A 27,065-nucleotide genomic window follows, 5' to 3' on the forward strand; every position below is an offset into this window, starting at 1 on the left:
CTACTTTTAATCCTCCCTGCAGTTTTCCTTGTCCACGGGTCCTTTATACATGTTCCTTGACTGGACCTTTCCCCTTCTTTTCCCTCATTATCCCCCTCCCTCCCCTCTGGTTACTGTCAGTTTGTTCTTTATTTCAATATCTCTGGTTATATTTTGCTTGGTTTTTTTGTTTTGTTTTGTTGATTAGGCTCCACCTATAAGTGGAGCCTAATCAAATACCATAGGTGATCTTATGGTATTTGTCCCTCACTGCCTGGCTTATTCTCTTAGCATAATACTCTCCCGTTCCATCCATGCTGTCATGAAGGGAAGGAGCTCCTTTCTGCTGCATAGTACTCCATTGTGTAAATGTACCACACTTTTTTTGTTCCATTCATTTACTGATGGGCACTTAGGATGTTTCCCACACTTGGCTATTGTAAATAACACTGCTTTGAATACTGGCTTTTTGACAAATTGTTTTTTTTTTTTAAATTGATCTTAATCAAATGGAGAAATCCTAAGCTTTCCTACTCCCTATCTGGTTTTCCTCAACTTTCTTCATCTGGCTAAGTTCTACTCATCTTTTAATAGACAGCTTATCTCTAAATTGCTTTTCCAGGAAATCTTTTGAGTCCCCCAAAACTCCTCATATGAACACCTTGTACATTCCCAGGGTATGTGAATGTACACAGTAGTTGGAGTTCAGTAGAAGGAAGAGATTGTAGGGTTGTTCGTCAGTTTCAGTAGGTTACTTGTATAAGTTTCTCAAAAGAAAAGTCAAGTCTTTTCCTTAAAAGAAAAGACTGTATCTTATTCATCATTATATCTCTAACCCACAGCAGATGCTCAATAAAGCATCTGCTGAATGAATAAATGAATATTTCTCAATACTTACAATGATTGGAAAATAAAGTAAATGTCCCAAGTATGTAAACATCAGTGATCACTTTTTCTTACCCTGAGTTCCCACCCTTTCATATAATCTGGTTCCTTGGACCCTTTTGCATAGTCAGTGGATCACCTAACCTAATGTCACCAAGGGATTGCTGTACATTCATGTCACGAGTGGGCTGCTGGCCCAAACAAGGACAATCTGATTCTTTCATCTTAGCATTTGGAATTTAGATTCAGAAACTACTTAGAATTTCATGTGGGTGGTTGCATTAGCAGGGGACGCAGAGGAGGAGGAGCAACTGTGTGTGTTCTATCTGTATACAATACCCCAAACTCAAGTGCACAGGTTATGAAAGCAGAATGTGGCCTTGGTGTAGAAAAACAGAGGATGATGGAGGACAGTAAAGCAGAGCGGGAAATGGGCCAGAAAGGTTCGGGTGATTGCAAAGTCATTTGGAATTTCTTATGTATATTTCTTCTGTATATTTTTATGGAGACTCTACGGAATTTCTCATACTAGCATCTGTTAAGATCACCCTATATACTTCCAGTAGATTCCTTCAATTCCTTTTCCTTCCTAAATCTAGTTTGACTACATTTTTAATTTAACCATATGATCTCTGGTTTTGACAACAGATACCTAAGCAATGTGCTCCATTTGGAAGGCTTCTCCAATTTTTTTCAGCCCTGCCTATACTCTTTAGACACGAGATCATTACAGATGCACGAATGGCAGTTTTCCATGATGTTGTGGCAATATGGTAGTAGTATTTTTGCAGCATCATTTTATCTAGCTTTCTTTTCCACAAAGTTCTATATTCTATGGCAAATATAAGAAAGTCTTCACAGTCTCTCACTCAGGGATTTCCCGTGGAATGAAGAAGGCAGAAGAGGAAGACAAATGGGTAGAAGGAGGGCATGGACCACAGCTTTCGGCATTCCCCCCTGCTTCCCACGGTTCAGTCTTACTCTAACTGCCTGTCAGCTCCTGCTCCACTAAAGGACAGAAGCATCGAAACACCGATGCTTTCCCTCTTTATGCCGTTGGGCCACTGTTCCATGCACGTATGTCCTGTAATGATTTTTAAAACAAGAAGTTTGGAGGAAAAAAAGAAATTGGTTAGTTCAGATCAAGTGCCTCTGATACACCTTTTATAAGGTAATAAATTGTTGACCTTTTGGGAGCCCATTAGTGATATTTCACTTAAGAAATTCTCTTTTCTTGGAACTAATAAGTCTCCCAAATGTCAGACTTTATTCTCTCATCGTTAAACAAATTAGTCTTGATCTGTCTTTCCTTTCAAGTGACTATTTTAAATGAGTATAAAAAAGCCATTTATAATGTCGACATAATGATGATTAATATAACAAAATGTAAAGGCAAATAAAAGCTTTTCTTAGGGTTAAGTAACATATAATGTGTGTGTTCTTTTTATAATTAGAAAAGTAAAATGAGGGCAAAGCTAATTGTGTAGCTATAATTAGTATGAAACTATTCAGACTAAAATCATTCCCTTGTTTTCTTATTTAGAGCCAATCTGAGAAGAAATTACTAAGTAATACTTAATTGCAAGATACTGGGCTAAGATACACACCCAAATTAATTATAATAACTAAGGTGAGAGGAACATAAAATCTATTAATTTAAAACCAATGAAAGATTGATGAAACATAGCGGTTCAAGTGCATTTATTTGGAGGTAGTAAGTAAAATGTTAACTAAAATCTTTTTTTAGCTTCTGCTGAATAAAATTCAAGTCAAATCTTAGAAGTATATAAATCACATTCTTTTCAGAAAACTTTTTTTTCATATCAAAAAGACTTTTCTCAAGGAACAAATAAAATTACAGGCAATTATTCACAAGAGCATATAATTAGCAAAATATAATAATGTCATAGTTCACCTTGGCAATCAAGGCAGGGGTTGACAAATATTTTCCATAAAAGGCCAGGCAGTAAATATTTTAGATTTTGTGGATCACATGCAGTCTCTGTTGCAGATTCTTTTTTGTTTTTATTTGTTTGTATTTGTAAACTTTTAAAAAATCTTAAAAATGACTTGTTGCTCATTGGCAGTACAAAAACAGCCACAGATCATATTTGCCTCATGGGTTGTAGTTGATTGAGCTAAAACAAAGGGTGATGGGTTGTCCCATAACCACATACAATTTCCCTCTGGAAATAAGATACTGTGAATAACTTACATTCATGTTGATTCCTAAATGAAGGAAGAATAATTCATAGCATATCCTGTACATATCAGGATAACTCTTAGGATCCAGCATTCAAAGTTAGTGTGGCAAATCTATTTTAACCTACTCATCCAAATATAACACAAGGTAACATGATGAAGGCCATAAGAAAGCCTCAGGCCATTGATGTTGGACACGTATTATTCACTAGGTTGTTACAATGCCAAAGGTTTCAGAAGACAAATTTTTCATGGACCAGATTTTTATAATCAGTAAGAAATACAGTCTTACCAGCATACTAAAGATGAGAAGTCTCTGGGAGATTAACAGTAAATGAAATCATAAAACATTGATTAAAGTCCAAATGCCAAATACTTATATCTTAGTGGCCTGTGTATTCTCCCCTTCTTTGGCAGATTTAAATACACGGGAAGCCAATTTATGAAGCACAGGGTGCATGGCTATTATAGAATTAGAGCAAGAGAAGTCATCATATTTTGCTGCGTATAATTTCATCCACATTTTTGGCCCAAACTTGCAGAAAAAAAATCTTTCATTTTAATTTTATAATACAATGTTTATTTATTTATATTTAGATATGTGTTTTTTGTATTATAAAGGTATTTTAGCATTTATTTTTGAACACCTTATGGCACAAGACATTTTATGTCACAAATAATTATAAAACACAAGAACAGATACAAGGTATTTCAGATATACCCCATGTATAATGCACACCCTTATTTTTCCCTCAAAAGTTTGGGCAACAAAGCACGCATGATACATGGCAATTATACACGGCATTTGTTGAGTTAGATTTTGTAATGATTCAGAACCCAGCTTTTGCACATGAGATAATGTCTGCCATAGCAAAGACTGGACAGCTCTGGGGGCAGAACGACTCTTCCAGCACAGAGCTAAGGATTTGTTGCAAGCTCTCTGCTTCCATTCTCTTGCTGTATTCTGTGTTCCAGGCAAAATATATTTGTTCTTCCTGACTCCCTCTCTCCTTTTATCCCCTAGGACTCAGTTTCCCCTTGAATATTTAGAGTTTAGATAATTTCTTCTGAAACAGTTTAGATATTTAAGTAGAATCTGACTTTAAATAGAATCACCATCATCCTTGTTGTCAGAATACTTTTTTCTTATGTTAAATGAACATTTTTTAATATTTTCCAATTTGATAATTTGATAAAATTTTAATAAAGTCTCATAAATAGGAACATTCATTCAGTTTCCAATTTACATCCCTGACTTTCATAGCCATCTTGCCTACAACACTACTTTTGTGGATAAATCTGTCGTGGGAATCCCAAAGAGGAAAAGGCCTTTTCATTTTAAGTCATAAAAGGCACAGGGGACAGTTCTGATGGCAGTGGTGTGGGAGTGGAATTTGTCACGGAGAGCTAGGAGTGAGGAGGTAGGGATTTTAGGTAGAAGGACATCTTTAGTATTGTCCCAGATGTGAAAACACAAGAAACATATGTAGAAAATAACCACCATCTCATTATGGCTTAATCGTAGTTCATAAAAAGAATGCATGTGAAGTATGAGTTGGGAAAGTAGATTGGACTGTGCCATGGAAAAGATTAAACATGCACTAAAGACCACTTGTAGCCCACCCAACCATTTCTTCTGCATCTAAAACAACAGATGGAAGATACCTCCCAGTCTCTCTTGTAGTTAGATGTGGCCAGATGACTAAAGTCTAGTTAATGAAGAATGACTGGAAATGATCTACAGCAACTTTAAGCCTCACCCATAAAACCCTTCCATGCATGATTTTTCATTCTCTTTTGCCTTCTGGGGCCAGTTTGGAAGCTATACGTTGAAGATTGGTAAGCCACAAAATCACCACTGGGCAGAGAAGTACCTGCCAAGTAGAAACATCTGTCTTGAATTTTCATAAATAAGAATTAAACTTCAATGTGTTAAACCACTAGGATTTTGCTATGTGTTTGTTGGAGCAGCTAGCATGATTCTAACCTTTGGGGGTGATCCTAAAGGTAAAAGAAAATTATTACACAACCATGCATTTGAAAGAGCAGAAGAGGCCACTTAGCGAGCTATTGCAATATTCTCCAGGAGAGTGTGCCCCACTCTCCACATATCAGAGTACAGATTGTGAAGTGACAGAGGTGAGGAAAAGTCACCAAATATTGCACAGGTAATATTTTTAGAAACGCACCAACAGCCACCTAAAAGCTTGTTTTAAATCATCTCTCCAGCTCTCTGCCATGCTAAGGTCACTCTCTAGTCCCGTTACAGAGCACAGAGGGTCAAAGGGGGTACGATATACTATTACCAAAAGGAACCCCATTAGATTTGGTTTTCCACCGCCACAGGAAAGACATCTCTCAATGCCAGAGATTTGTGAAAAGGAAAGGAAATGTTTATTTAAAGCTATACAGGCTTAAAGTAGTGACCTAATGTCTTCGTTAAAATATCAAAGTCCTTTTGGATACCCACAGACAGCCACAGTGCTTCCTTCTCCCTCTGACCTAATCTGGGGTGTGGTATCCCAGGAAAAGAAATAGACATCCATGATTCAAGTTTCCAGCACCATCAGCTGTGTCACCATCCAGGCAAGATTTCTAGTTAATCCAAAGCCATGCAGCACCTTCTCATGTCCTAGTGGCAAGAGATCTTTGTACCCATTCTCTTCCAGGCAAAGTCTCTCCTGCTTCCTAAGCCATGTGGCCAAGGAGTACACCCCAAAGTCACATGGTTCTCTTTTCACCAAAGCTGCAGGGGTCTGCACGCTGGCAAAACCACATGGTTCTTCTTCCAGTGGCTGCCATGTCTGGGTTTAAATCCCAGCTCCAATCTTCCTCTACAGCCCCATTTCCAACTCCTCCTACAATCAGTTACACCTGCCAGCATTCCTGTATTATTCCAAGTTTATTGGGCTGCAATAGTGAATCTGAGCAGGTGTGTCCCCGTGTCATGGAGCCAATCTTCTCCAAGCTCTCACGCAGGCACTGTAACCGGGGACCTGCCCCCAAGTTATCTTGGGTGGAAGTCACTTCCAACTCCCTGCCTCAAAGCATGGCCACAGCTACTCAACATACCTATGAAACCAGTTAAAGGTTATAGGTATGTTAAATGACCATGCCAGAGGTTAGCTGCAAAGTTATTGCTGTACAAAACAGCTCTGCATGTTCCTGCTCCATATGTCCCTTCCCCCAACTCATAACTATTGGGGGAAGGGGTGAGGACATCTTAACATTTCCTGGACACCTTGAGTTCTGGACCCCATTCCAAATCCCCATTTGGGGTCCCCTCTGGCCTGCATCCTGTTACAGTCCCTTTTCCTAACCCTATCATTCTCTCCAGTACATACTGTATATACTTGCCATGACATGATACACTATAAAATGTTATATGTTTTGAAGTTTACAGATTTCTTTCAACTCAAAAAGTCTACTAATAAAATAAGTGCAATTGACCTCTATTATGGATTAAATTGTGGCCTCTGAAAGTTCACATATCAAAGCCCCAACTACCAGCAACACCAAATGTGACCTTATTCGATATAGGGTCACTGCAGAGGCCATTGGTTAAGATAAGGTCATGCTGGAAGAGTGTGGGTTTCTGTATTAATGTAGCTGGGATTTGCTTCAATCAGGTGTGATGAAGCCAACATATCGGAATACCGCTGCCACAAAGGAAGACGTTTTTGCTCACAGTGCCCTGCCTGGAAGAACTGTACATCATGGAGGCTACATGGAGAAGAACCTGGGTTGGGAAAAAAACTGGAGTTAGGGAAACACGTGGATAAAAGTGGGAAAAGGCTTTTACTATGGTTTTCCTAGGAAGCAATGGGTAAAGTAGGTGAAATAGGCTGACCATGTTTGGGGTTGCCTAATATATAATATTTTAATGGGCTCCAGATAGTAGAGACTCTTCCTGGTGAGCTGATATCTGTCCCTGGAAGGAGGGCTAAGGAGTACTGCCTCCCAGAATGCACAAGAAAAGCCAGACAGAGGAGGTGGTGCAGAATGTGATCTCTGAATTGGCTGGTTTGCCTGTCAGAGATGTGCCAGGAGGCACATCCTCTACTATTTGAGGTATTAGCTCACTCTGGAAGGGGCAGTTTCTCCACTATTAGCAATATCCCAAAATGTCAAACTATCATAAAATACCAAAAAAAAATGGTAAAGCATGATTAATGCAGCCTCTAATTGAATGTGACTGTTGTCCTTCTAAAAAGGGGGAATCTGAACATGGCACACACACACCAGAATACTATGAAGGTAAAGGCAGAGGTCTGGAGGATGCCTCTGCAATACCAGGTCTGCCCAACAATTGCCAGCAAACCTCCAGAGGCCAGGCAAGAGCCACAGAACAGACTCGCATAGCCCTCAGAAGGAAGCACCCTGCAGGTACCCTGATAGGCCCCCAGAAACGTGAGACAAGAAATCTCTGCTGTGTAACCACCCAGTTTGTGGTGCCATGTTACATCAGTCCTAGCAAATAAATACAACTGTCTGCACATTATTACATTGCCATCCAGCAAACATTTATTTTATTCTTGCTCCATCTGAAGGAGGCACTGTGTAGGGTGTTTTAGGAGAAACAAGTGAGTCATGCCTTCAGAAAATTTATCATCTGGAAGGGGAAAGGAGAGAGACAGGCCCCACATCTATAAGAGACGGCAAGAACAGATGTTACAAAAATTGTCTCCATTACTGTAGATAATCAAATCAAACGCAGGGCTAGTTTGGTTCAAAGTTAGGTACTATTTTAAAAGCAATTAAGGAACTTTAGTTTTGAATACAGTTTTATTTTTTAAAGATTTTATTTATTTATCTTCAGAGGGGAAGGGAGGAGAGAGGGAGAGAAATATCAATGTATGGTTGCCTCTCATGCATCCCCTGCTGGGAAATGGCCTGCAACCCAGGCATGTGCCCTGACTGGGCATCAAACTGTGATCCTTTGGTTTGCAGGCATGCACTCAATACACTGAGCTACACCAGCCAGGGCCTGAATACAATTTTAAAAATTGAACTTGAAAATGTTTTAAAGAATGGCCATGTCTCTGGAATCATTTGAAGGGAGCCTGAGATAAAGCGACTACAGTTCAAGGTTGGGAGCAGCAAAGCCTGTGACTTCTGGGAAGTAAATTCACATTCCTGAGCCTCAGATTCCTCACTTGCAGTCCTGGGCATAGTGATATGACCATTTCAACACAGTCAGGGAAATCGAATTAGATCACTCTGAAGTCTAGAAAAACACTTTCTGTATTTACTAGACATTATTATTCTAGCCTCTTACAGGCATTTTTGTAGCATAATATTGGTTCTAGTATTTGTTGAAAAACCTCATGGTTGCACTGTGATCTTAGTTGTGTTATTTATATAACTCATCTAATTTCAAATTAAATATGTGTTACAGGCATCTTTGGACCTATATTTCTAGAGAGTATTTAAGAGGACTGCCTAGGTGATGGTTATGTATTTTAAGTACTAAATAATATATTCTGCCATGAAGAGCTTAACAACTTTCCACAAAAATCCAGGTGTATCATTGGCTTCAGAGAGACTCAACTTACTGTACTACAGTGCATGACAGAGACAGATAGGTGGAGAATCCTGTTTGTGCTGCTTTAGCGCTCTGAAACCAGGCATCACATAATTAGATAGACATAAAAAAAGGGATGATTGGAACAACTTCTGGACAAGATGGAGGCATAGGTGGAAACACTGTGCCTCCTTGCACAACCAAGTTTAAAGACAACAAAGTTTTAGTAACAAAAACGCAACCAAAACACAGAAAATTGAACTATACCGAAGTCTGACAACAACGAACCATTCAGCCAAACTGGTAAGTGGGGCAGAGCCAGTGGCAGAGCAGATCGGGCAGGACAGATCCACCTGACGGACCCAGGTGCACAGGCAGCTGTTGGAGGATCCCAGATGTGGGGGTTGCAATGGGCAGACCCAGTGAGGGCACAAGGTGGCAGGCTGACCACAGTCACACATTTGCATGCAGATAAACCAGGAGAAGGAGCGAGCAGTGAGGCAGACCATGCAGGCTCCAGTGGAGGGAAGCAGCAGAAGGGACTGCTATTGCCCCTCTCTGACCCTGCCCCCACATACAGCTTCACAACCCAGCAACTGAGTTGCCCCACCCTGGCGAACACCTGGGGCTCTGCCCCTCATACATAATAGGCACGAACAGACCAAAACATTATGGCTCAAGAACTCAAAGCCCCAGAGCCAATAACTCTAAGCGACAAAGAAATAGCCAAGCTTTCAGATGCACAGTTCAAAACACTGGTGATCAGGATGCTCACAGAACTGGTTGATTTTAGTCACAAATTAGAGGAACAAATGAAGGCTAAACTAATTGAAATGAAGGAAAATACACAGGAAACCAATAGTAATGGAAAGGAAACTGGGACTCAAATCAATGGAGTGGACCAGAAGAAAGAAAAAAATGACTGAACAGAAAAGGATGAAGAAACAAGAATTTAAAAAAGGAGGAGAGGCTTAGGAACTTCCAGGACATCTTTAAACATTCCAACATCTGAATTATAGGGGGTACCAGAAGGGGAAGAGGAACAGCCACGAGTGGAAAACTTATTTGAACAAATTATAAAGGAAAACTTCCCCAATCTGGCAAAGGAAATAGACTTCCAGGAAATCCAGGAAGCTCAGAGAGTCCCAAAGAAGTTGGACCCAAGAAGAAACACACCGAGGCACATCATCATTACATTATGCCAAGATTAAAATGAAGGAGAGAATCCTAGAAGCAGCAAGAGATAAGGGGACTGTCACCTACAAAGGAGTTCCCATCAGACTGTCAGCGGATTTCTCAAAAGAGACCTTACAGGCAAGAAGGGGCTGGAAAGAAGTATTCCAAGTAATGGAATCCAAAAACCTACATCCAAGATTGCTTTATCCAGCAAAGCTTTCATTTAGAATGGAAGGGCAGATAAAGTGCTTCTCAAATAAGATCAAATTCAAGGAGTTCATCATCACCAAGCCGTTATTCTATGAAATGTTAAAGGGACTTACCTAAGAAAAAGAAGATAAAAAAGATGAACAGTGAAAGGACAGCAAACTCACAGTTATTAAGAACCACACCTAAAACAAAAACAAACTAAGAACAGCTAGATCAGGAGCAGAACCATAGAAATGAAGATCACATGGAGGGTTAGCAACAGGGGAGTGGGAGGAGAATGGGGCAGAAGGTACAGAAAATAAGTAGCATAGATGATAAGTAGAAAATAAATACGGGGCAAGAATAGTATGGGAAATATAGAATCTAAAGAACTTGTGACACATGGACATAAACTAAAGGGGGGGAATGGTAGGGGAGGGGGTATGCAGGGTGGAGGGGAATGAAGGAGGGAAATAGGACAACTGTAATGGCATAATTAATAAAATATATATTTATAAAAAGGGATGATTGGTTTGCCTTTTCTAGAGGAATTGGAATGTCATCATATGAGACTAAATCTTTGGAATATGAAACAACCAGCCCAAATTTCAACTAACCAATTAACAAATATTTACTTAGTCTTGATTTCTAATTCAAAGGAAGACAAAGCAAACAGTTATTTGAATGTTAATGCCTAGTTGTATTTACACCATAAAATCATGACAATTCAAGAAGCAACTTAATCCCATCAATATCAATATAAAGAAGTACGCCTGTGAATGTTCATATGTCTGTCGGTATTGTGTATATTATACATATGTACATATACATATTGTACATAATATATATTCATTCAGATTCATACATATTTCTAGTAGTTTTTGAGGAAAAAAGAATTGAGTGTGGGAATAAATGATTATAGAATATATATTTTTTAAATAGCATATTAGCATGCCTATTAGAGAAAATTTTTTAAAATAATTATGTAAGAAAGAAATGTAAAAAAACCATATCTTGGTTCATGTCCTATTATTTATACATAGATTCATACTGCATGAGCAATTGTATATCAATTTACATAATTCCTTCCATATTTTGAGCATTTAACAGCCAACCAATACAAATATTCTCTAATTGTTCTTTTAAATTCTTGCCTATTAAACATTTAGGTTATTTTAAATGTATATTTATCTAGTGCTGTTACCATATTTTTCCATGTATAATGCACACTGCGTTTCTGGTGTGCAATATATGCTGTATCATTATACTCATTACTATACCCATGGTATGTCATCATTATATCCATGCATAATGCACATCCTTATTTTTCCCTCAAAAATTTGGGCAAAAAGGTGAGCGTAATACATGGCAAAATATGGATTTCCCAAGGATATAGTCTTAGAAGAAATACTAGGTCAAGGACTAAAGCAATCATACAGAACTATTTTGCAAAATAGTGTACCAATTTACAATACTGAGTTACTTTATAAGTGTGATAACATTACAAATATTTCTTCCCTATGGAGTATATGACAGCAGTTTCAGAAGTGGTACCAGTTTTCATGTATAATTAGTTGATTTGAAAGGAAACTGCTTTATTGTTTCTCTAATTTGTGGCTCTTCTTTTGTGAATTGCCTGTTCTCATTATTTGCCCTCTCATTTGATTGGAATATTTTGTACATGTTTATTGCCAAGATCTTTTCAGATGACATCAATATTTTTATCCAACTTTTTTTATTTAACTATTTCTCCAGAGTTGCCATTTTGCTCCTTTTAAAAATTTTTTGCTTTTTTTTTTTTTTAAAGATTTTATTTGTCTTTAGCAGGGAAGGAGAGAGGGAGAGAAACATCAATGTATGGTTGCCTCTAGTGCGTCCCGTGCTGGGAACTGGCCTGCAACCCAGGCATGTGCCCTGACTGGGAATTGAACCGAGATCCTCTGGTTCGCAGACCTATACTCAATCCACTGAACTACACCAGCCAGGGCATTTTGCTCCTTTTTATATTTCTATAGTACAAAAAAATGTTTATATCTATGCAGTCAAACCTTACATAATTTCTTATTGTAATTTCTTTGATTACTTTTATGTTAAAAATGTCTCTGTACTTCAAAATTTAATATGAGCTTATATTTTTCTCCCAGTTTTTCCACTTTCTCTTATTTCAATTCTAACTCTTCAGTTGATCAGGGAATTATATTTCCATATTAGTTGCTGGCTCTCAGCTATTACAAAAACTCAAGTTGTGAGTTTTTACTAACTTGACAAGCCTATATTGTTTCAAGAAGAAATTTTAAATGTTTTTTTTTTTTGTCTAGAATTTCTACTTGTCCCTAGTTCAAGGCTCATCTGAATTATCTAAAGTATGTTTTGGAGACTGTTCTCTGTAACCAAGAAAACTAATCTTTCCCTCAGCTTGACCAAACTTTAGACGAGTTTCTTCTTGACCACAGGCCCTGACCTCATTTTTCTTAGAGCATGTCCCCTTTGAAATGTAAACCTCCCAGCCTCTGGCCAGTTTTACAGCCCAGGAGTGGTTTCTCAAGGGCTTGGAGCCATTCCTTTGAAATGCAATCACCAAGAAAGACAGCACCCCTATCTCCAAGTCTCCCTGAGATGGTAGGAGACCTAGACTGGTGCCAATTAACACATACAGATGATTTAAGCTAATTGACCAGCTTCCCCTCCAACACCTATGTCCAGTATATTTCTATTAACTCACACCAGTGCTTCACAACTCTCTCAACTTTTGTTTCAATAGAATTGAGTTCCATTTCTTTCCCCTATTGCAATAATCTGACCTATATTACAGTAATCTTGAATAAAATCTTCCTTGTCTATTTAACTCAGCACAGTGCAATTATCCTTTTAACACATAGTACATAAAAATTGACCCCATTCTTTTTACTCACTACAGAGAATTATGTGGTATAAATGTATCAGAATTTGGTCATTCTTCTTTTGATGGATATTTCAATTGCAAATTTTCAAATATTACACCACAAGCAAGGCAAATCAATTGGCGTAAATCAGTTGAAATGTATAGAAATGAGTTGGTAGTTTCTTCAGGTATTTTGTATTTTTTGTTTTGGCTGAGAGGGGTATTCATTTGTTTCATATATGTTGGAACTGATATTGAAGAAATGTGATGCTTTGATATTTGCAATAAATTTGCTCAAAATTTTATATCAGAAACACTATGGTCACCAGAAAACTCCTTGTTCAATGTTTTCCTAGCAAGATCTCTGATCATTTTAGTCTGTTTATTTTCTACTCCAGAGTCTCCCCACACCCCTTCCAAGTTTTCATATGTATTCTAGTCAGGGAAATATATACAAGCCAAGCACTAGGAATCTACAAGGAAAATTGAAAGTATATTCTTCTCAGTTCACATGAGTCAATCTTTGATCCTTTTTCCCTGACACCATGTTACAATCTATTCTGCAGGTAATGTACAGAAAGGTCATGCTTGGACTTAATGCAGTTATTTTACCTTTTAAGAGACTTGGTGGCATCTTATTAATAAATGACATCTTATTACATAGTACTGTAAGTCCATAATGCCTATCAGAATCCCTTAGAACTAGATATATTTTGGTATTCAGGGTACTTTGGGTTTTATAAAGATAATGAGGTATGGGCATCATATATTATATAGCACTCTCAGTTCTCACTTGGGCAATGACTCATAATTAAACACAATGCTTCTGTATGAAATACATGAATATTTATATGAAGTAGAAGAAATACAATTTTTGAATAGTCTTGAATCAATTCAAGAAATGGTTTGCTCAAATTCAGACACATACAACATAGAAATTACTTTCCACTTTTCTTTAGGAAAGAACTGATTCTCACACAGACAATTAAAGTAATCTCTAGAGAGCAGAAAAATAAATCTCTATTCATCTCTGCATGATAGCCTAACTTCTTCCAAAACATTGCATCAATAGCACTTAATCAGATCCAAAATATTTATTCACCATCATCTCTAGATAGAAGCAATATTTGTGTGTGTACATAAGCAAACAGAAAAATGCAACTGTGTACATGCCCATACATAGACTCATGCACACACACATATAAATACAAAACATATGTATATGCACTTAATGCATATGTGGAATATTAGAACTATAAACTTTTCTTATTTTTAATTTTTCTTACAGAAGTTGAAAAATTAGGATGATGAAGCTCACGTATTCATCACCCAGCTTCAACCATTGTCAATTCACAGCCAACCATACTGAATCTATACCCCTCTGCAATTCCTCACCCCAACCTCTTTTATTCTGAAACAAATCCCAGACATCATAACATTTCATTCATAAATATGGTAATCTGTATACACATTAACATTTGACAAGCACTGTTTTAGGATGTGCTAAGACTGAAAATAATCGCTAATTTTCAAATTCACAGAGGCAATTTTGATAAAAGATGGTTTAATTTCATTTTGCTTTATTTTATAGAGATATCTAATCACTTCAGGGCTTATGAGGAAATAGTTTTCTTTGTAGCTGTGTGTTTTTGATCTTTCTAATTAAAAAGATGACTCATTTGTTCCTTTTAACTTGTTAATATAGACATCCTAATGGTGTATAGTCTGCATGCTGACAGTAACTAAATTACCCCCATTTGTACAAAAAGCTGGTGCAAAGACTGAAAAAAATGAATTTAATTTACATATAATTTAAATTCATCTTTTTTTGATTTATTCAATTTAAGCTTTGTTTTCTTTATCATCAAAGCCTCTAAGATATCCATAAAAGAAATATCCTCACACCCAGTAGCAGACATAAATGCCCTCAATGAACGCACAGAGAAACCACAGGTTTTCTAGGATCTTTTTCAAAACTATTTATATAGAAGATTTCATTAACCACCCTTGATTCTGCTGACTATAAAAGCTATGTGGTCTCTGCCAGCCAGCCCCAAGAGAAAAAAAAGGAAGAAGCTGGGGATGTCAGCCTGGTGAATGAACAAAATCTACATCCACTCGTTTAAAGGCATCATAAACATTTAGTGAGTTCTGAGGTCAAATATATTTAAAGTAAGGGTCATCAAGGGTAAAGGTTAATTCTTTCTATTTCTCTATAATGACAATGACAGTAAGGAGTGGGACAGTGAACTTCAGTTTGAATTTGCTTAGTAGGGCTGTAATTGAACTGGGCTTGCCTAACTGTCAGGAGAGTGGGTTAGTAATAAGAACTTGGACAAGTCTCTTACTGCTTTGAGCCTCAGGATCTTCATCCATGAAATGGAAACAAGATCAACCCACCTGGCATAGCTATTGTGAAAACCAAATGAAAAAATGTACGTAAAAGTGCTTTTACAAATTACAAAACTCTAAGTAGATTGTGTTTGTTCATTATTAGATAACTTAAGGCACTGAACAATTTAGAGAGATGAAAGGATGCTCTTTATTGCTACCAAGACAAGAACCACAGAAGATCGTTTGAAATGACTGTGAAAATCCTGAGACTGTTCAAGCCTCTCCTGCTGGTGGTGCTCATCTAAACAGGCATCGCTGACATTACGTAACCCAGTTAACATAACACATTTGGTCCTTGTTGTGTGGTTATGTTTAATCATCTGATACTTCCCTGAAGTCTTCTTTTTCCAAACTCCATGCAGTTAGATATGCTATTATTTCTGTGTTTTTAGATATTACGAGTTTAGAGTCACCAATCCGTAATTCCTAGAATGATATTATTTAATGTTGTGAATATAAGAATTATGATAATTATGTCTTAGTCTCTGGTTTCCTATTAGCCCAACTACAATTTTCAGAAGAAAATATACATTTAGACTTTAACAATACATGTCCCAGCTCAACTTAAAGTGGGCCTATGAGAAGCAGGTGAGACAAATAATAGGAAATTTAATATATTGTGCTTATTTTTCTTGTTTCCTATATCCATAGTGTTTGTTGTAGGACTTATGAATACTTTTCCTACATGTAGTTATGGCTTCTGGTAAACTGAGCTACTACAAGCTACTGTGTAGAGTGTTTAAAAAATGTAGGCTCTTCAATGAAGTAAATCTTTATTTCTGCACATAAACTGACTTGCAGGATGATGTTGAAGAGGACACATTATGTAATTCTTCTGGAATTTACACTTAATCTGTAAATTGGGGATAGGTATAATGGTTATATCATAGGATTGTTGTGAGACTTAGATAGGGCTGATTGAAAAGGATGTGGCAGGATTTCTCATCATCAGAGGAACATAATGAATTCAACAACTAAATAGTATTTATGGAAAGCATACCATGTGCCAGTCACTGTGCTTAGCACCAAATACACTGTAATAATTCTAAGCAATTCATATGCACATAACAAAGAAACAAAGATGTCTAAGAGTATGTCAATAGAAAATGAGGTGAAAGAAGAAATTAAATATTAAATTGAGTGTATGGATCTGAATGATTTTGGACTGTTATTTGTAAACTTATAGGAGACACAATATATTTTCATGTAACCTACAACACCCTAATAATTTTACTGATTGGCAGATTGGTAGATTTTTTTTTACCCTGTGCCCACTTCACTAGAGTGAAGCCGCCCGTGTAAAGTCAGGGACCTTGCCTATTGTAGTGGCCATTATACATTTCCCCAGCACTTGATATCTGGCTCATCGAATAACCCCACAAATAATTGTATGAGCAATGTATACATTTTAAAAGTGAATAAAATTCTGACATTTCAAGTATGTGCAAGGCACTGGCCTAACCATTTTCAGGCAAAGTTAAACTGGTCATGAATTTGACCCTGAATAGTAGAATGAGGAGAGAGAAAGAATAGTCTCAGTAAGACATATAAATGTAAGTAAATTTAATACTGGTAGATTTCAAAGGAGGGAATTGTTATTTCATCCATCAAAGAAAGACAATTGAACTGAAGTTTCTATTTATATTTTTAATTTTCATTGGAGCAATAGTCACCAACGTGCTACGTACCAGCTTACCATACCTCATGTACAGATCTTATTGGGCTGAGTGTTTAAAATATCCAAATTTACATATCTTCAGTTGAAACGTATTTTCCCCATCTCATCTCAAACTCTACCTCTCCATGCTCTCATACCTCCAAGACACTTCAAATGGTTTCACTGATGTTCTGTACCTGAAGGCACAATAGTCAATTAAACAAAGCTTTGCAGTGACCGGCCAAGGATAATAAAGTGATAGCAGGCCCATGGAGAACACAGTTGAGACACAATGATGCACCATCTGGGAACCTAGAAAACACTGGAGGGAAAGGAAAAAATGTGGAAAACCCTTGTCAGCAAGTCAGGATAAGAGCCAATCACAGTTATTCTTATTACAGCGATCTCATTGCTACCACAGATAGGGGAAGCGTGGGGCACTGTGGTTCCAGTAGGTTAAAGACCTAGCACATCACCTGCCCAGCCCAGTGACAGAGCTCTGCTGTGGGGCCCCAGGGTGGGTAACTGTTTTATAGTGTTCTATCTGTGGGTGGGCAAAGCACTCTTAAATTGTGAAAGCAGGACCCTTGGCAATCCATGTGTAGTCATTACTTTTTGTTTGAGAATTTGTGATTCAAGTTACCAAGCAGAACATGGATGTCATTCGAGGGGGCCACCAGTGCACTTGTGATCACTACAGTTGGCCTGTATACTCTGTTCATTACCAAACAGTGCTGCACACTTCAGTCTTCTTTTGTTCTCAAAGATTAACATGTATCGTAAGAAAATTTGACTCTTGAAAATACACCAACATGTTTCTAGTGGTTCTAATTCTTAAAAAAAGTTTGATAGGTTTCTAATTATATTGACAAAAAATGTATATTTACAATCACGACTAGTACCATGTCCTAAAAGATTTTTTCACACTTTCACATCTCAAAATTTAAGACTTCATATAGGACTCATTTGCCCCATTTATTTTCCTTTTTACATTCAAAAATAATTCTGATTGAGCCCTGGTTGGTGCAGCTCAGTGGATTGAGCACATGCCTGCAAACCAAAGGATCACAATTCGATTCCCAGTCAGGGCACATGCCTGGGTTGCAGGCCAGTTCCCAGCAGGGGATGCACGAGAGGCAACCATACATTGATATTTCTCTCCCTGTCTCCTTCCCTTCCCCTCTAAAGATAAATAAATAAAATCTTTTTAAAAAATAATTCTGATTGAGTAGCATGTACTTGTAAGAAAAGATGGCACATGCACACTGGAATTCAGAATCACAGACAGCAGTTGCTATCTGTTGGTGCCCCACCCTTATTCTTCCAATTACTGCTCCACTGTGCACTAGCCTCGTGCCCAGCTGCTGGCACACGCACTACTGTGCCCACCCTGCACCATGTAGCAGGCCACAAGTGCCAGAGAATTAGGTCTCCCTTTCCAACTGAAGAAACCTCCAATGAATGTAAATACCCAGTCCCCTTGCCCTCAGTGTGGATGTGCGCAGGGTTAGAAGAAACCTGTCTCCCCAGGTTTCTGCACAGATCTCAAGCACCGCTGCCCACTGTGTTAGCTCTACGGGCTGCCTTTCCCTCCCTGTCCCCACTGGTCCATTTCTCTACCAGTATTTGCTGGGTTCTGCCGCCAAAGAAACTAATATTTAACTTGTCGCAGGTCTAGCTCTGATGGATCCTAAACTAAGAGTAATATGAAAATTTTGATGAAGGAAGCATTTTTTTATCCAACTTACAGAAATGGGATCTTGTTAATATTTACCAAATTATCAAAGTGATCTTTGCCTGTAATGTCATCACATTCAGTGTGTTTAGTTTAGCTTAAATGGCATTTATATACACCTCTTTTCAGTAGTGTATATTGTATCTGAAAGAGCATGGGAAGGATTCTCTAAGCCACTCCTTCTACCTTAACCCGCCTCTGATTCCCATTGACGGTAAGACCCCACTGCCCACTTCCATTTGCATGGTTATTATACTTCCACAGCAGGATCCAACATGAAAAGTACAAGTGGAAATCTTAAATTATCTCTCCCAAAGGAAATGGAAGTGAAAAAAAAGTACCTAAATACTGCTCATTCTAGGTCAATGTTCCCTTCTCCAAGTTTGATCCTATAAAAGGAAAAAAGAAACCCTCAATTCTTTTTTTAAAGAGCATTCACCACAGCTAGACTCAAAAATTATAAGCAACCTGTCAATGGCAATAAAGGTGCTTGGAAGCATGGGGCGCTGGTGTGACTGGCCAGTGAAATCTTAGAATCATAAACAGACAATGGGAAGGAGTGTCATTTGAAAGAGCTCCACAGAACTGGTGAAGAGAGCTCAGGAAATAAAGTAGCTGAGGATTCCCTGCTTCCTACATTATTGCTTTATACAGACTTCAAGTTACCCACCAAAGTGGAACTGTTTTGTTCTTCTATCTATAGGTGAGAAAAACATTCTTAAATTGTGAAAGCAGGACCTTTGGCAATCTGTGTGTAATAATTAGCTTTTGTTTAAGAATCTGTGATTCAAGTTACCAAGCAGAGCATGAATGCCATTCGTTTATAATGTGCTGTGCTGTGACTTTTTTTTCCTTAGACAAGCTTTCAACAGTTGCCTCTTCTGAAGTCTGGGTCATCCTTTCATAGCATCCTCTCTGCTTGTCAGTCATGTGTTTATGTTCATCACAATCCTTTACGCTCTTCACTTGTCTTGCTTTTCTGTCTAAACCGGGGGTGTCAAACTCATTTTCGCCAGGGGCCACATCGGCCTTGTGGGTGCTTTCAAAGGGCTGAATGTAATTTTAGGACTGTATAAATGTAACTGCTCCTTAACTAGGGAGCAAGGAGCTTGGCACTGTCAACAGGTAGAAACAAAGCGCTGGGCCAGATAAAACAAGTTGGAGGGCTGGATTTGGCCTGTGGGCCTTGTGTTTGCCACCTGTGGTCTAAATCATCATTTCTCGTTTTATTATATGGCATTAGTTAGCATCTGTGTTGATTTTCCACCTAATATCACAATGCTGGCAACCTTGATGACCTTAATATTTTCTCCATTCCATTTTCCCACATGTTCAGTCATGTCTTTGAGCTTGTTCTTGCTTAACACACTTCTGCCTGCTAACACCAACACAGAGAAGTCTAGTCTAGATCCTTGCTACTCACAGTGTGATTCAAGCACATCACTATATGGTAGTACCTTGCTAGAAATGCAGATTCTCAGGGGCCAGCCAGCCCAGACCTGGTGACTCAGAATCTGTATTTAATAAGGCCTCAGATTATTCATATGTACATTAAAGCTCCAGAAGCTTTAGTAGTGTAGATGGCAATGAATGTGATTTACAGCTGTTTTAAAGTTTTATCCTAAAGGCATTCATTACTGGATCCGGGTTAAGTGGTAAGGCAGAAAGTGCAAAGATTTCACAAAGAAATGAGAAGCATTTACTTGACCATAGAGCACTCTGGGAGATCCAAATTACAGCAAAGGAAGTCAGCTGAATGCAAGACAGCACTGGAAGTCCATGTGGTTTCTACCACTTAGTGCAAAGAGTTTGCAGGGAATTCCAGTGCAACCCAGAAAAGCATCCATCACCTAAGGACCCTACCTTAAAAAGAGGACACACTGGTGTCTAGCAGATGAATCATTAGATACCTAAAATGCAATGGACTGATATTATCAAATGCTTCACTGTTTCCCTTTTCCCTCACTCCATTTCTCTTATTCTCTTCATCAGCTTCCTGAACTTCTCTTCCCCTCAACCTAGATCCCAAAGTTAATGTTTTAAATGATACTTCCTATAACACACCAAAACCTTCATGTTCTTGACCTTATACCCTACTCATTTCACAACCCCCCAAACAAGATTGTCTGTGTTTAATATCACCCTGTTAAAATATGTTGCTGGAATAAATAAGAAATGTATTGTATATACTAAGAAGTCATTAGTTGATTCCATGTTTCATGTTAGTACAAGTCCTATTCTTTTTCTCAAATTTCCAACACTAATTCTGTATTTCTCACTCTCAGAGAATGGCTTCACTTTCTATATTCCTACAAGGATAATCTAGGCCAGCTGATGTGCCGAATTTTGCCCAAATTTTTGAAGGAAAAATAAGAATGTACATTATGCATGGGTGTAATGATTACATACCATGGGTATAATAAAGGGTACAATAATCCCATGTATAATGTGCACAAAAGTGTGGGCCTTCATTATACATGGCAAAATACAGTGTATTTTCTCCACTGTCTTCTCTCTGCCACAATTCCTAAAATATTCTTTAGATCCTGAAGATTTCATTTTAACCAGACTTTCTTTTTAGTTCATCTTATCTCCTTCCCTCTGGTTAAGAAAATAGTTTCCTGTTTTTTTTGTTTGTTTGTTTGACCATCATATTTGTTTTCTTTTTTAATTCTAAGGCCAAATTCTTTGCTTTTTCTCTAATTTAATGATTTTTACCTCATAAACAATCCATGGTCCTCTGAGAATATTTTAAATAAATAATTTCCTTTTCATATTCCTAATTTAGTTACTTTATTGAGACCTTTCATCTCCTTATATACAGCTCAGTTTTCTTGCTATCTCAAAAGTGTAAGAAATTTATTGTATTAATATTTGTCCTTTATTATCTATACCTTACCTCACTAAAAAAAAAACTGCACCAAACATATTCTACAGACTCAGCAAGAAAAGAGATCAGTTACTGATACGTACAACAATATGAATGATTCTCAAAATCATACTGAATGCAAAAGCCAGACAAAGATTACCTACTATAGGACTGCACTTACAAGAAATTCTAGAAAAGACAAATCTAATCTGTAGTGAGGGAAAGCAGACCAGTGGTTGCCTGGGGCAAAAAGTTAGGGGACTAAATTGAGAAGGGTCATAAAATCACTTTTGGGAGTAATAAAAATATTCTGTACTTTGTGGTAATCTGTGTAAGTTTATTGAAACGCATTGAAATGCACACTTAAAATTGGTATACTTTATTGCATGTCATTTATATTTCAATAAAGATGATTTAAAAATATTCCCCACTCACTTTGTCTATGACTTCAAAACTAGGTTATTAACCCCCAGGATATCTGGCTTTGGTTTACACCACTTCACTGAAACTATTTTGGTCGATGTCACAAATATAGTCCTAGTCGTCTACCTTCTTAAACTTTCTCTTCTTTTGATTTCTGGGGTTAAATAGCTTATTTACTCTCCTACTTATTTGAATATTTCTTCTACATCTCTTCTCCTAAATCTTTTTCCTCTACTCTCTAACATTTAGCAGCCATTTAATGATTGTCTTAAAACCCCGCTGCCTTGTCCTGGCTGGTGTAGCTCAGTTGGTTGGGCATCATCTCATAAACCAAAATGTCAGGAGTTCAATTCCTGATCAGGGCACATGCCTGGGTTGTGGGTTTGGTCCCTGTTGGGTTGTGCACCAGAGGCAGCCAGTCAACATTTCTCTCACATGGACGTTTTTCTCTCTCTTTCTCTCCCTCCCTTCCCCTCTTTGTAAAGTCAATAAGCATGCCCTTGGGTGAGGATAAGGATACTAAAAAAATAAAATGAAAAACAAAAAGGCGGTTTCTAAAAGTCGCATTACCTTGCTCATGAAACACTGTGATTTCCTAAAGCTGTAATCATCCTCTCATGGGTGATGGGATCGAAGCCTCCACTCTCCTGTCTCCTATTGTGCTCCCCACAGCTTCACCTCAAAGTTCACATATTTGAAAACAAATCCACTCTCCAATCTCAAACCAGACATTCTGCCTAACTTCTCAACAATGTCATCATCATTCAACTCCAAAATGCCAAAGCATTTTTATCTGCACCTATTCACACCAAACATCCACCAAGTATGCAAATTGTTGCATTGACTTTCAAATTCAGATTTTACTCTCCATTTCTATTATATCTATCTGAACTCAGGCCCTTATCCACTGCCTAATCAGTATGACTTGTCTCCTTGCCTCCAGAAGTCTTATTTTTAAACATCATCTCCTCAATGTGTTCTATTGACTGCCATCAGATTTATTGCCTAAAATACCTTGTGGTGGTTATTCCATCCAGCAGCCTAATAAACCACAAAGATCATCCCAATGCCCTTTGAAGACAGTCTCAAATCTTGAGCTTTGGCAATCGCTTCCTCAGTAGCCTTACGAAATTCTATTCTCAAATCCAAATCATACATTTCATCCAGTCTGTAGGAATCACTGTTCCCCAAGAATATCCTAAGCCTTTTTAGTTCCCAAACTTCTGTTTTCTTCTCCTCTTTGATGAAAAACTGTCTCACCATAGTCCCAGACTATAGGTGTCCTGTGATGACTAGCAATACCTTGCTGACAAAGCAAGTCTCAACTCCTTCAGTGTAACTTCATTTATGATTGTGTAAGGGATACATCCCCTGCACGTTCCTCAGTTATTTAGTTTACCCCACTATCTAGCAAGTATAATATTCTTTTATACTGTAGTGACTTAAGTGAACATTTTTTTGGGCAGAGAATGGAAACACTGTGAAGTGTAGTTCTGAAATAGAGTGCTAACATGGACCTGCAAACCGTAGGGGCTCCATAAATACGGCAACTCAACAATATTTTCCCAACCACATTGTATTATAATCCTATTAATTCTTAAATAGTGTATTTAGGGCTACTTTTGATACTTAGGCAAAATTTCTTCAAGTAAACATGTTTGTAGCCCCAAAGAAGAAGACATGAATTTTCTTCACTTCATTTATGTGTACCAAAATTTAGCCATCTAACAGGAGGATTTTAAACAGTGTCAAGCCCTGGCTGGTGTAGCTCAGTGGATTGAGCGCAGGCCTGCAAACCAAACAACCCTGGTTTGATTCCCAGTCAAGGCACATGCCTGGGTTGCAGGCCAGTTCCCAGCAGGGGACGCACGAGAGGCAAACATTCATTGATATTTCTTTCCCTCTCTCCTTCCCTTCCCCTCTTAAGATAAATTAAAATAAAAAAAAGAAAAGAAAAGAAAGAAACAGTGTCAAGATGGTTTGGAGCCCAGTAGGCTTTTGTAAAAGAGTGGGATTCTGAGTGTGCGTACATGTACCTGTGTGTGTAGTTCTGTCAAAAAAATTAAAATAAACTTTTTTCTATAACAACCCCGAATTTTACCTGCCACCAGACCCAAATTTGTGACTTTCACATATTTTCATACACATGTACTATGCTTTCTAAAAAGCAGTGAATACTTTAAAGATTTTTGCTAATTTTAAACTGGAATAAAGATATAAGTGTGGTAAATAAACCTGGAAGAAATTGTGCTAATTTGCCTGTAATCTTGAAGGAAGGTAAAATAAGACTCACTACTGATACAGGGTACAGCCAGGGGGGGGGCCCAAAAAAAGATTTAGAAAGGTGTCCAGAATTCAAAGTGTATAGAAATATTGGAGAGACATATAGGATGTCCTCACCCGCCCCCCCCAAGGGGCAAGAAAGGAATGGAGCCAGGCCATTGAGAGCTGTTTTGCATAGCAACAGTTTTGGGGCTAACCTCTGGAATGGTTATTTAACATATGTATAACCTTTAACTAGTTTCATAGATATGTTAAATAGCAGTGGCCAAGTTTGGGGCCCAGGCAGAAGGGAGAAGGTTGTGGCAGGGACTCAAGATGGGAACTAAGGGCTACTCTCCGGAGTGAGAAGGGCTGGGACTCAGGAGGATGTAACTAGGGGCTGCACTCCTGAGTGAGAAGGGTTTGGACTCAGGAGGATGTAACTAGGGGCTGCGCTCCTGAGTGAGAAGGCCTGTGTGAGAGCTTGAAAAAGACTGGCTCCAGGACATGAAGGGTCCCCGCTTGGCCAGATGAGAGAGAGCCACGCGGTTTCAGCAGAGTGAGGACCCCCTCTAGGTGAGGTGAAAGAGGGAGCCATGTGGTTTTGGCAGGGTGTGGACCCCCTCTTTCCCAGGTGAAAGGGAAAAAACCACGCAGCTTTGCCAGAATGGAGATCCCTGCAGCCAGGTGAAGAAGAAAGCCACATGCTTTTGGTGGAGTGCGGACTCCTGCAGCTTTGGTAGAAGAGGCCCACGCGGCTTTGGGGTGCCCCCTTTGGCTACGGGGCCTGAAAAAGCAACAGAGACTTTGACTGGAACTGGGTACAAAGGACTCTTGCCAGTGGACCATGAGAGGGTACCACAGTACTTTGGATTAACTGGAGATCCTGCACTGCGACACAGCTGACGGTGCCAGCAGCCTGAAACACAGACGTGTGCTCTTTTCCTGATTTACGGTACCCGGAGTTGGGACAGTGGGAGAAGGGAGCGCTGTGTGGGTGTAGGTGTACAACCTAAAGGACTTTGATATTTTTAGTGGTGGCATTAGGCCTGAATAGCATTAAATAAACATTGTGTTTCCTTTTCACAAATCTCTGGCTTTAAGAGATGTCTTTCCAATTGGCGGCGGACAGAAGGGCCCAGTAGATTTTAGTATTCTGTTTTTGGGAGGGGCCCCTGTTGTATAGCAGTTTTGGGCATCCCTAGGTGGGCCAAATATTGTATTGCCCCTCCCTCGGACCTCTTGTTGTTCGGTAACACTACTAGAGAAAAAAAGAAAATGGAATTCACTTAACATGGCAAAATACTCCAAAGGCATAAAATTAAAGATAAATAAAACTAAAATGTTAGACTCTTCATCCTGGCCTAAATACCCAAAACACTGTAAAAATGACAAGTAGAGAGAAAATATGAAATTCTTATGTTACACTTTTGTTAATGTTTAAAGAACTCTTACAAAACAACACAGTTAATGCAAAGAAAAATGGTCAAGTGACATGTGCAGGCAATTCTTTTAAAAAGAAGAAACAAGAACAACAAAACAAATAAGCAAGCAAAATATAGCCAAAGACACTGAAATAGAGAACAGGGGACAGTGACCAGAGGGGAGAGGGCAGGGAATTTCAGGGGAAAAGGGGACAGATTTACAGGAACAAGTATAAAGGACACATGGACATCAACTAAGGGGGGTGGAAATGGGAGGGAGGTGGGGAGCACTGAGGGGGGGGGGGGTGGGCTGGAATGGGAGGAAAAGAAAACTGTCCTTGAACAATAATTAAATAAAAAATAGAATTAAATTAATAAACATAAAAAAGAAACAAGTAACAAATAAACATAAAAATAAAAATATTTTTACTTCAATAAAAATATTGAATGAAATTCAATGACACTCAGTCAAAAATTAGAAATCAAAACAATTTGCAGTTATCCACTTACCAAAGATTAATATGCTCAATAACACTGTGCTAGCAAAGGCAAGAGGAAACAGAATTTCACACATAATCCGGTGGGAGTACAAACTGATACATTATCTTTCACGGGTAGTATGGATATCCATTAAAACAGGGGTGTCAAACTCATCATCACTGGTGACCACATCAGCCTCAGGGCAACTCCAAGGGCAACCCTTTTGAAGGCAACCCTGAGGCGGACGTGGCCCCTAGTGACAATGTGTTTGACAACACTGCATGAAAATAAGTGCCTAGATTAATGTCTGGCAAAGAAGTGAAAAATATTAGGTAAAATTTAAACCACACGTTCTTTTTAATTTAACAACTTCAATTCTATAAATTTTTATCAGAGAGAAGCTCACAAAATACACAAGATGTCACATCAAAAATCATTGCCACACTAATTACCTTGGCAAAGAATTTAGAAAAGTCTCAAAAGGGGACATGGTGCATGAAGAATAACATACAGCAAGCACAAAGAATAATACAAATTTTAAGCATAAATAAAGCAAGTTGTGGAAATAATTTAACCAATAACATCATCGGAGAAATAAAATTTTGTGTGTGTATATGTACATATGATATATGTGTATACATGTACACACATATATAATCATATTTTTATATATGAAATTATTTCAAACTACTGAGAACTATTATCACTAGAAAATTGATCAGGAAAGAAGACTTTTAGTCATAATGGTATTTCACATGAGGCTTTATTACTAATATTATCTATATCTATTATTTATAGTATCTCGTTATATTCAAGAGTGTGTCATGTCACCTGCTACAGTAGTTTTTAAAATATGGCTGCAGATTCTTTGACCCTTTTTCTGTTAAGAGGTAGGGGGTCTTTGCTTCTTTGCCTTGAATCTGGGTAGCGGTGTGACTTCTCTGATCCATGGAGTACGGTGGAAGTTACACCGCATAACTTTTGA

Source organism: Artibeus jamaicensis, unplaced genomic scaffold (genome assembly GCF_021234435.1).
Source record: "Artibeus jamaicensis isolate MK-2021 breed Jamaican fruit bat unplaced genomic scaffold, CSHL_Jam_final contig_519, whole genome shotgun sequence".
In the NCBI taxonomy this organism is placed as follows: Eukaryota; Metazoa; Chordata; class Mammalia; order Chiroptera; family Phyllostomidae; genus Artibeus; species Artibeus jamaicensis.